This window comes from Lichenostomus cassidix, chromosome 1 (genome assembly GCF_008360975.1).
Source record: "Lichenostomus cassidix isolate B80296 chromosome 1, HeHo_3.0, whole genome shotgun sequence".
NCBI lineage: Eukaryota > Metazoa > Chordata > Aves > Passeriformes > Meliphagidae > Lichenostomus > Lichenostomus cassidix.
In genome coordinates, this window is record NC_139479.1 from 28536724 (window position 1) to 28549757 (window position 13034).

Sequence of the window (13034 nt, forward strand, 5' to 3'; positions counted from 1 at the left end):
AACTGCTCTCTAAAATTTCCACTGTTCATTATTACTACTACCAGTCAATGATAACTATATCTTTGCAGAAAAAAATGAATACCACTTCCACTTCCCTCTTTGAGAAAGAACTTCCACTTTCTCACAAATTCTTAAACAGTATATTAAAATAAAAAATAAAAAAAGAAAGAAATTGGTGTTGGGAAGCAAGCACCTGGTCAACTACAAAAGCAATATCCATATGTTCATACCAGATTTCTGCAAGCATACAAAATCCTCTGCAGCAAGACAATACTTCTCCATACTTTATAAAAGAACACCAGCTTTTTATAAATCTGTATGGCTCACCACCACAGTAAAATATGTATATTTAATAGTAGCTGCACTGCACTGGTTTGGTCGGGAGATTTTACTAAGCTCTTGAGATCAAACTGAAGGACCTTATGCAGAGGATTATTGCAAGTGACTGCAGCTACCATGATTTATGTCAGCTGACTTTCTGTCCATGTTGTTCTCTGGGCTCAAATGTTTCTTATCCTGTATTAGCTTAGAAGGTTTCTTTCATTCCTTCATTTTCAGGATACATTATTGTGCCAATTTTCCACACCATTGAAGATTACATTTGCCTGAAAAGATCACTACAATCTAGCACAGATTTCATATAAGAGTTTTCAAATAACAATCTTCTTAGGAAAAGCATTTGATAAAAAAAGGAAAGACTTTGGCTTTTTTTATAAATTACACATATTAACTTCAACCTGAAATAAATTCTATCTGCTCTACAGAATTTTCCAAGACTTTCAAAAAAAGGACTTATATTCATTTAGATGCCACCTAGTACAGTGGCGTTTGGTTTTAATTGGAACTTCTGGTTGTTACCACACATTTAAAGTGATGATAAGAAGAGCTGTAGTGCACAAAAGGTCTAAAAACAATTCACAATGCAATATCTTTTGAATAGTATCTTAGCAGACATCTGAGTATAAAATACTTTGTAACTATCCAGGCTCCATGGCCCTGTGACATTAAGGACTACTGTCATTTCTAGGTGGAGAAGCTTGTCATTTGCACGGTGAGCATTGTCAGTAAGCAGATTTTTCCACCCACCCATCTCCCTTGCTTACTTTGTAGTGTTAGCCCCCATAAGCTGTTGGTGGTGAATGAGACATGTTCATGTAGAGTTCCCTGCAGCAACCATTGCCAAAGAGCAGCTGAGAGACTTATAATGATTCACTGGTGCAAGATAGTTCTAATTTCCTCTTTCTGTTTTCAGTCTCTCAACATTTTCATTTTCTGATATTCCAGTGCCAGGACTGCTTTGTTCCTTTTTTCCTAAGGAAACAGTCTTTGTTGCTTAATTGAGATAGGAAAACAGGACAAAATTTATTCAGTATGTTTCCTTAGACCACTGTATGTGTATTTAAATGTATAGAAAAATGTGTGTACATGTGTGTGTATATGTATACATGCATATAAATATATATGTGTGTATCTAACTCTCTCTTTCACTCCATATAGAGTAGCAAATCCCAGCTTCTGCCACCCGCGCTACCCTCCAAAAGAGACAAGCTTTAAAAACAACTCAGCCATCCAAATTTGCCTGAGGAGATTTTCTTCCCTCTCTCCCATTCTCTCTTTCCCCCAAATAACCCAAATATATGCTTTCTTGCACTACCTTCAAGTGCAGTAGCTTGGTAGCTTGGTGACAAAGTAAAACCTTTCTTTCCAGAGATTTCACTTAAAGGTTTTAGAAGTCTTTAACTCCATTAAGTATAATATACTTGAGGAAAGTATAGCTTTACTTTAGAAATCTCTCATTCTCTGGTGCTGCTTTTTCTGATTATGTTTCCCCAAAGCACAGTTTAAGGTGTAGTTTAAGATTATTTGAAGTATAATGTATACTTTATACAGTACATATAATTTTACTTACTTTTTCTTAAACTATACTTTGCAAGGGGTGTCAAGAGGGCAGAACTAAATCCCAAGACATTGTACAAGTGATTATCAACTGAGAGAGCTTCAAAAAGATATTACTTCTTCTTATAATAAAAGGTGTCGGATATTTTTCCCTGGGTATAACAGCAAGTCCTTGCTTGCATCAAAAGAAGCTTGTGTTGCTCTCTGCAAAATACCTTAACTAACTCTTTCTAATGTAATGGCAAGCTCTCCTATTAACAACCCAACAAGCCTGCAGGTCAGATTTTCAACTCTTTAAGACAAGTAACACATGGTCACATGACCTTATTTCAGAAATTGGTCTGATCTTCCAGCTCTCCTTTTAAAATAAAATTTACATCTCTGAAAAAGGCAGGCTTGTTTAAGCCCAGTTCACGGAGGAAGGCTGCAAGGATCTGATTCCAGTTTAGTATACACTCAGGCAGACCATCTATACAATATACCACTCCTGCTTTCTCACTGAGTCTGAAGGATGAGAGGCTGTCATTTCTATCTAAAATGCATGAAAATATCTGCAAGAAATGGAAAGAAGGAGAAACTGGTGAAATTTATCTGAAACACATTACAAGTAACTTACATAAGCATAGCCCCTATAAAATAAAAAATTAAATCCATATCATGCCAAACTATATTTCATCCAATAATTTTGTGTTCTAATTATCAAACAAATCACATATTTTGTGCTGGTCACACCTAATTTATGAACTGTATAGTATAACAGTTAATGGACTCAGTAGTTAATTCCCCCTTGTATCTCCTCCAGTGATATTCAAGTATTTCAGCTGAGATTTTAATTGATTTTCACAGTAGCCACTCGTTAATAGGATAATTTGTCAATACAATAATAAAACAATTGTTCCTTCAGTTTATCAGATAAGAAAGTTAAGGCTTGTTTCATTAATTGCAGGCAGCTGTAGGGTTTTCAGGATGAAAGATATAAATCTCGATGGCACTGTGGAAAACTAGGTCAGAGGGCAGGGGAAAATTAGTTAAGCATGATGGACCAACAGTGACCTGCACAGGTGTTCAGGCTCACTTTCTAGTCATCACTTCCTCTGTTCTTATTTGGTTCTGGCAGAGCCCATAGGTCAACACATGCACTCATGCCTGGTTTGAATTAAAAGTCAGTCTAGAGCTCCTCGCTCCCAAATTCCAGATAATGTTACCTATTAGAAGTAAAACTTTTCACAGTATCTTTATGTTGTTGTGTATTTCCCAAGGAGCTTTGTTTACATCAGTAAGTGGCTCTTGATTCTTAAAATAAGAAACTTAACATTCAAATTATCTACAAAACTGGAGAGTATTACAAAGGGACACGTGTTATTTGTGAAGTCTAGAAGACTGCAGTGAAATAAAATATCTATTGAAATTCAGCCCAAATGATACAAATGTGTTCATCTATCACATGCAGCCACGTCCTCCTTTCCCCTCCCAGCACTAAAAGTATAAAAATTTCTTCTGCCATCAGATTTGAAAGTAGTATTTCCCATCTCCCTTATTTTCTCTGTACTGTACAACCTTCTGTCTTGATGTTACTCTTCATTAAATGAAAACTTGAAAGAGCACAAAAAGCTAGCTAAAAATGATTACTTTTTATTGTAATTAATTAGCTTCAAACTCAAGTTTCCCAAAGAGAGAAAAGACTCTGGTGTGACACCAGGCATTCTGCGTTATGTGAGCTTACTGTATTAATATGTCAGGCTGAAAATGCCAAAAACTGTTGCTTGATCTTGATTGAAATCTTTCAGCTATACAAGACACAGCTCCAACAAGTAACTCAGCCTCCTACATAAGTTAAATAAAATAGTCACACTGCAGCAAGTAGGACAAGGGCACTCTTAGTATGATGGGGGGTTCTGCAGCATAAGTAGTGGAAGGTTTACTTACAAAAATGTTGCAGAAAGGACAAGGAATAAGCTCACTTGTCTGCATTGAATCTCACAAAGAGCTTTAAGAGATCAGTCATCACAGTTATGTATGAGGTGTACCTCGGCGCCCTTTGAAGCGCCTCAGTTCACTGAGCAATTTTGGAAACCATAGAAGCTGTGGTGTAAAAGTGTGTGTATTCACCTATTCGGGTGTCCCGATCTGCAGTAGAGGTGAGCCTGATCATAGCTTCGCCTGCTAAATGTAAGCTACTGACTGATGGATGTCTGTGTGCCTGCTTTAGCAGAGCCTTAGGAGCAGCCATTTTTGCAATATGATTTTTCTGGCTTACCATGGTGCACTTCTCTTTCCCTCTCCCACAGTTTACTTCTAGGTTTTACAATTCAATTTTTATATATCTCATTTTAGGGCTTCCAAGTAGTAGATGACACTGTTTGTTGCTTGTATTTCTAATTTTCTCCTTGTCAGGTTGGGAATTTTAGAGTCAGATTTCCCCACCTCATTTTCTAAACATAGAGGTAGTCAGAGACCATGAAAATCTCAACTAGCTTTAACACAATTTGATAAAATTGCTTATTTTCAAATTCACAAAATAAGATCACAAGTACTGCAGTGTAGAAATAAATAATTTAAAAAAACCCAAAAAAACCAACAGTTTCTGTGATGCTTAATGGTTCACATTTTAAGCAAGCAGGCTCATCTCAAAGAAAGATTTCTTTGTTCAAGAAATACCAAGTAGTTTAAAACTGAAATTCTGCTTCACATTTTAAGAGAGGTTTGGTTACCTTACCGATTCATGGCAAGGAAGTCAAGTCCTCAGTTGTTTGCTGGTGGGAGTTTCATTTTAACTTCCTCAGTTATAACATTGCTCATTCTTAACCTACCATAGAGAGCAGTTAATTCCAAACACCACTGAACCATATTCCTTTAAAGTTAATTTGTCAATTCAATCTCATTACTCTTCTTACATAAAAGGCATCGAGAAAATATAGTAATGTTCTTTGTTTGCTTGTTTGTAAATCTAAGTGCTATAGATTCATTAATTCCTCTTTCCAAGGAGTGAAATATTTTTTTCAGCTGGGCACTTGTGTACGTTTTTCTCACCATGGAAATGAACATGCTATTTTCCTGTCAAACACTAACAGCAGCACCACTAAATTAAATCTTACCTCGGTCCTGTATAAAGGGGGTATGGAGTAAGAAAATAAATCAATAAATAAAAAGGATATCCCTTTTATAATATGGTATAATTTAATGAAGATGTTCTTATGTCACACAATCCACAGAGAAAATCTTATTTGCCAAAATTTAAAAATCAAATTTTAGTCACTTTTGCACAGTAAGTATAATAATAATTCAATGTAATAATAATTTAAAATGTGTGTATATATAGAAAAAGGTGTGTCAGATATTGAGTCAGACCTCCCAAGTACTTAAAACCAACACAGGCATTTTGTCACTAGAACTATACAAATTTATGTCAAATGAAGAGCTGAATATTGAGAACAAATATATTGACAATAGGAAATAACTTCTAATTTCTGTATTACTAAGCACAGAAAATTTCTGACAGCAGAATTAAATATTTGTTTTCAGATGCCTTTTAATCTATCTGTCTATAAATATGGAAAAATATTTATGCTGGTTGAAATAAATATTTTCTGAAGCCCTAGAAATCAGGTTGTTTCTTTTGCTTAATTTCTGAGTAAATCACATTTATTAGGGTTAAATACGAATGCTGCTTATATATTTTATAATTAAAATTCCAATTGATTCTGGCATTTCTAGTAATGTGGTTTTGTGAAAATGTATCAAGAACACTGTATTATAAAAGCTCCTGAAAAGCTTTTTTCTGTCACCCAAGAAAAAATGAAACAGAAATTCCAAACATTTCTTGCAGGATCGCACGGTCTAAAAGTTTGTGCCTAGACTGTATGAAGGAGGAAAAAAAAGTATATTCAGAGAGACAGTACACAGAAGTGAAAGCAGCTGAACTTCTTGCAAACCACCCTCAGTTGTGAAAAGAGAGAGAACAGCGGCTACCATGTGGCACAAAACCTAAATATATATTATTTTGTTCCTTTTCGTTAAGACTGCATAGGGCATAAGTTGTTTTCAAGCATGCCTCGGACTCCTACAGCTCCAGCTGTCATGTGTAATTAAACATTTGGCCTCCACAATTACTCTACAGTGTACATATGCCAGTATTTCAAGCCTGGAATATGCATTTCAAAGAAGAATAATTCCCTGGAAATCCTAAATTGACAGGAGCAAAGACAGCCTGAAGGAAAGTAGTCAGAGAAAACTGTAAGGTCGGGATCTAATGATTAAAAAAGAAACTTCAAGAAGAACTTCAACCCTTAACTAAACCAATGGGAAAAAGAACGACAGTTGGCAAGCAGATTTCTGCATAGGGATCCTGATTAGGGAGCCTCTTGGGTTAATTTAATATTATCAGTGTTGTTCACCTTGCTGTAGTATGCCTTACCATTAATACCATTTAAACAGATTTCTTTTTTCTTAAAGCATATTTGGCATCATTTATTTTCCATGAATACTGATCATGGCAATATTAAATTTGATGATTCATATTGAATCTGAGGTTGATTTATAGCAAAGGGAGTTGGTTTTTCGGTTGGTTTGTTTTTTTCTTGGGTTTTTTTTCTTTTCATTTTTTTTCTTTTTTTTACCCTCCCTTGCTTCACATGCTTGCATTTACTGCTCATGCTGTTGTCCTAAGTAATGCTGAGTTTGCATTTCAGTTGGGAATGTGGGGTATTTAAGAATTTTTTATGAGGATCATTTGTAAAGAAATAGCTACATATCCTATTTTTAACATATTTTTAATGTAAAGAAAAATGGAATTAGAAAAACCAAGAGGTTTTTAAACAAGAAACAAAAAAAAAAAGAAGTTAGGTTGCAATAAAAATTGACGGAATAAATTTCTTGTGTACAAAATTATTTTCCTTTAGAGTGTGTCTGAGGTATAATATATATATATATATATCTATATATATATCTGTTTTACACCCTAGGTGATCTGCTTAGTAACAGTTAAATGTAAAGGACTATGAATCCAAGGGCTCAAGGCATGGAGAAAAAAAACTGAGAAAAAATGAGCATTCTTCTATTAAGACATCTGAAAATGCACTCATCTACTTAGGTTTCCAAAAGTTAGACATTTAAGCCTGAATGGGTTCAACATAGGTTCCATTTTATACTGAACAGAGAAAAATAAGCATTTCCAGTACACAATGCACTCAATGCATTTTACACTAAAATTATTATGCATCATTGTAATTATAATGCATGATTCTTCAATAGTAATTCAGAAAGACATTATAAAAGACAGACGCACATGACTAGAGCAGACCTAGATATCTAAATTTGAAACATCTGCATTAATCTGGGTTGAATTCCTGCTTTACAATGAACATTTTTTTTCTTGATTATTAATATTCTTAATATCACTTAGCCTCAGATAAAGTAACAGGAGGGACAAGAGCATTTTCACCAGTGAAACTGTATCAGTGACAACGGAGAATTACCCCAAAAGGCTGTTATCAACCCTCCTAACCCGTTAATACTGCAGGCACCCCAGCCTTTATTCCATTTCTGACTAAGCTAAGGCATTTATCTTTAACTGACTGTAACTTACTATCTTAATAAAAAATTAAAGTTCACATCATTGTAAGGTGCCATGGCATGACAGCAAGTTACAATGCCTGTCACTGTGAATGATGGAATGACAATAAATTCATGCAAACCCTGATGCACAAACACACATACAAGGAAACAATTTTTAAATGCAGCTCGGTATTAGGCTCTAGCCTGTCAGCATTTTATACTGAAAAAGCATCTTTGGAAAAGAAGTAAGAGGACCACAACATGACTGAATCATCAACTTATTTTCAGCCCTATTCAGGTTAAAGTACAAGTAAAGTCACACTAAACTATGTGTCACTTTTCTCATGATTTTTGGTTTCACTTCAAAATCCAGCTCTGCCAAGTCTGAAGCTGTTGATAAGGAGTGGAGTACAGCTTTTCCTCGTTAGAGCTGATCACTGAGGCACCAACTTGGTAAGTAGGAGCTATCAACTTCATTGACTTTAACTGCTAATTTCCATATTTCTTTTAATAGCTGCTAGTGTTACAGACTATTCAGGAGAAGAAGCAGCCTACCTGCTAATTCTGGCAGTGCAAGTAGCTTTGGAGCACTGGCATGAGACTGGTCCTTCTGGTTAAAAACACAGAGGAGTAACTCTGAGAGACAACTGAACTGTGTTGCACTTCCCACCACTCTTCCGAATTCTGCACCAGTCAAGTCTGGAAAGGTCCTTGCTCCTGCTCTTCAGTTTTGTCCTCTGCATTTAAAATAATCAAGAGAAATCCACAACTTGAGAGAAATTCAAAATATTCAACTATTGAAAAAATGGGCCACAAATGGCAGTACAAAATCACTCCTTAGAAGTCCCTGCCTAACTTTTCATTCCTTGACCCTGGGACAGAAGAATTCTGCTGTTTCAAAGAAATCTTGTGTTGATTTAAGTTGATCTAGATGTCTCAGAGGACAGGGGCTTCAAAATCAAAGCCCAAACATGAGCTTATTGACTACATGCTGCATTTTAAGGGTGTGGTGTCAATGCAGGAAAATACTTACCTCAGCCCCCCTTCACATTCCTTTTCTCCAGTTTTTCTCCTTTTTTTTCAAAAGCTATCTGACCTTGTCCTTTCATTCTGAGAAGATGACTGTTGGAAGGATGAATGATGGTGAGAGGGAGGAGATAGAAGAAAGGAAAAATGGGAAGAGAGGGGTTTTACAGGGTTTTGGATACTGTCAGCATGACGGAAAGGCAGTGACCATTATAATTCTGGTAAAGTTCCTGTAATGTAAAAAAACCTAGTTCTGCCTCAAGGCTGTGGATCAGAAAGTAAAACCTTATCTCTCCTCAAGTCAATTGAAAAAAAAAGTCATTGACTTTGGTGCACACAGGATATCTAATGAAGCTTAAGAGAGTTCTTTAATAGTTAGATATGCAGAGTTCTGAAAATTAAGGGCAAGTCCAGAAATTTATTCCATGTTCAGAACTCAATTATTTTTTCAATGAAATGGGATGATCTAGAATATTGTCTTTCCTATTACTACCTTCTATTGTTGTTGGTTTTGCCTACTTCTTTATTATTAGGCTCATTGCCTCTGTTATCAGCCAGTCCTCTTATCCTCCAGTTGCCTGTCCAGATGAGCTCTGGAATAGTATGCTGCTATTTTGATCCATATCCAAAAAAATGAAAAACAGTATGGAGTGGAAGACGCCATTTTTAGTCTCTTAATGGATGCTCCAGAGCAATTCTTTAAACATGTTGTCCCTAAGGTGGTCAAATGATCCCATTCTGTCCCATCTTTTCTTTCCCGAACTAATTATAAGTCTGAAAGTAGTTTAGCATGCTGGAAAATTTTACATGATGAAAAATAGGTTGTAGTAAGTGGAATTTGTCTTTTGATCTTTGGTCCCTTCTTCATCTTACTGAAAAATGAAAAACGTTTTTTTTAATGAAAACTTACAAATTTTGCACCCTGTGGGGATGTCTGCCCACTCATTTCTGAAATCAGTTGAAGTCTGGAGATTTCGAAGCACTTTTTTCTTTTTAATCTAAAATTTTATGTGCACTTGTGAAGTGAGGAATGACTGCCCATGCAGAAGTAGAACAGAAATGTGGGGCTCATAGTGAGTTGAAAATTAAATGTAAACTGATAACAATTTTCTTACCCCAAATATTCATATTTTGTGGGGGATTAGCAGGGTTGTCACACATAAAATACAGAACATAGTTCTGTCCAACCTACCATGGTGAGGCTGAAGTTCTGTGTCTGCTTTTGAACATCACACTTTAAGATAAATGGGAGAAACCCAGAGGAGAGCATGAAAAATGAGATAAGGTTTAGAAGACATGACCTGTAAGAAAAGGTTGAGAGAATTAATTTAGTCTAGAAAAAAAAAAAAAGAGACTGAGGCAGAACATGACAGCCATACTCCAGCACATAAAAGATGGTTATAAAGATGGTACTCATTTCCTCCTTATTGTGGGGAAAAAGCAGAGAAAAAAAGCTTAATTAAAAAAAAATCAGTCTAGTTATTAGGAAAAAGCTTGTAATTGTGACAAAGTCCTAGAGAAGGCTGCCCATGAAGTTTCATAAATTCCTCTCTTTAGAGGCTTTTAAGTCAAGCTAGACAAACACTAAATAGGAATGTCCAAGGAAAACTTGATCCAATTTAAGGTGAACTGGATAACCCCTTGAACTTCTTTCAATCTCTAAATTTCACTGATTCAACACCTTCTTCAGACTTACCTAGGCAATCATAAAATGGGAACACAGTGCTAGTTGTAGACAAGGCTCCCTCTTCTTAGTCACACCCAGACCTTTGAAGCCTTGTGTATGAGACATTGGATGGGTCACAACACTGTTAAATCTGCTGTCATTTCAAAAGAAACAGCAAAGCCTCCCTGCTTTTGGTAGAGGGGGTTTGGAACTAGATGATCATTAAGATCCCTTCCAAACCAAACCTTTCTATGATTCTATGATTTTGAAGACAAATTCCTTTATTGAATCAAATGTTGTTGATGCAATGTTGTCCTCCTGGTCTGGGGAAGACAAAATCAATCGTTCTGAAAGATGTGAATATCCCTACCTATTATGCATCTCTCTGGACTCCATTGCTGCTCACGAAGGAGGATTTATTTATTTCACCTGGCTGAAATCACTTGAAGCCAAGGATGGGATTTAGTTAAGTGTAATGCTGGACAAGTCCTCTGTATTGCAAACAACCAATTTCAAATGCCTAAATACAGCAATTTGAAGTCAGATTATAGTTATCTTCAGTCTAGTTAATTCATCCTGAAGAGTTTCTAGTGTGATTTGGCTGATGAAGAACACATGCCTACTTGGAGCTGAGCTGGCTAGCTCCTCATAGTGTTCTGAATGGATTGGCTTAGGTTAAAGTGGACTGTAAAAGTGTCCTAGGCAACAAACTCATGCACAGACATATGTGTGGGATACCTGGGGCACAATGTACTTGCCTTATTTTGGGTATTTACTGTAGGATGAACTGAAAAGAGCTAATTCAGATGCCTAAACATAGTTTTCATGCTTTATGTTGTGCCTACAGAAGGATTCAGATTTATTTCTATCAGCCTGGCAATGAGCACCCATGTTCAGGCAACTGAACTGTACCTCTAATTTCCTAAAAGTGCCTGACTCAGTCCATTGATTATAATGGGAATTTGCTGAGTAGAAAGGGACAATCATACTCTTATAAACTACTTTACACCAACTTATGTGAAGTTAGACAAAATGAACCCTCTCTACTATGTTTACACTGACAATGTAAACAAGGCTTTCATGGTTTGGTAAGTGATTAGGAAGTAGAAAAGATGGAAATTATTTGGGAGAGGCTAAAGAAATTTAAAAAGACACATAAGTCCAAAGAAGAAGTAGAGAGCGTGGAAAATAGAAAATGAGGCAAGAAAATAAAAAGGCCAGAAATGTGGTTGTCATACAGAGAAACTCTTTTCTTTGTTACCTTTTACTAAGAGTAATAACACTGTACTAAACAAATATATGTTGAAAATACCTTAATTGTAGCCACAAATAAAATATTTTATCCTGACTTTAACATCAATACAAATAGTATGTAAAACATACCTGTTTCAAAGTCCATGTGCCTAATATAAAAATGGAATTAATTTCTCTCTCTCCCTCAAATGAGTTTGACATCCCAGGTTTAAGAGGAATAGTGTGGGTTTGAAAGTGCAGTTCTGAATAGGCATGGTGCAGAGCATTAGTCAATAGAGAAACACATTTTTCTTAGTATCACTTACAGGTGCATCCAATCTGCTTGAGCATCATGAGGTAGTGTGTGTGCTGATTTCCAATTTGCTTCAAATCTAAAGTCGTTTGGATTCTCTTTCTTTGATTTCTGGGGCTACTTTAAATCTTTACCCTTTGCACTATTGGCTTCCTTCTTAACAAAATGAGTCTCTAATTGAATCACACATATGTAATAAAAGTCCCATTTTAAAACCTAAAAACTTGCTGCAGTGACGAAAACACTTTATTTATATAAGAATCTGTAGGACTAAATGTTTTCACTTATATAGTGTTAGAACATTAACTAATAATTACGTTCAGCAGAAAATTGTCAGTCTTTCACAATAATAGTACAAATAATACAAGAGCTATGAAAGAACAGCAAGCAAAGCAATGATTTTGAAATTACAGCATAAAGTTATAAGTTAAAATATGTGTCATTACAATCTTTGTATACTAAGGTATCGCTGAAAATTAGTCATTTTGCATGTTAACAAGAAAGAGTTGCAGTAGAGATTAGATGGGAATAAAAAATAAGAATACTCATTAATTTGGCAGGCATAGAATGTATATCAAAGGACAGCTATGAGGACAACATAAAAACTGCAGTCAATGGTCAGTTCAGAGGTGAGCTTATGAAATATGTTAGGTCACCCGAAGTTTCCAGATGCCCATTTCAGCTTTCCTCAGCATTGACCAGGAGGATAAAGCACCTTTTGATTAAAAATAAACAAATAAAAAGAAAGCCAACATATTGAATTCACCTTGTCTCTTCCATCTTTCATCTCTCTGAAGTGACTGCCAAGAAGTAGCACAGTGTCAACAGAGCAACATTACTAGTAGTTCCTGTAATGTAACATTTTCTGCTAGGAAGTAATTTGGAGCTGCCAAAGTTGTTTTACATACCATAACAGCTGTAGCATGGCCAAGTAATAACAATGGCTTTCAGCCAATCAACTCACCTGTGTTTCAGCTGTTTGTGTGCAGAGTAAAGTCTCTAAATTCAGTCACCTTCTAAAATGTTCTGTCTGCTAAGTTATATTCATATGCTTGGCAGCTGTTTCTTCACCTAGGAAACAATTCCCACCCTCCATGGGCTCCTACCACGCACACATCTTCTGCTCAGTGTGGAGCAGTTAGTGTTTACAGATCCTACCTCAGTTTTTAGAGTGAACTGTGCTCTTCAGTTGTAGAATATCTTTAAAAAAATTGTCTTGGAAGGGATTTTCTTCCACAAAGGAGATTTTTTTTGAAGTGGCAAAAAGCAAGCTCAGTCTACCAGTGAATCTACTCAGTATTCTTTAGTTTGTCATTAGGTGGGTATCTGGCTTTGAATGAAGAACTG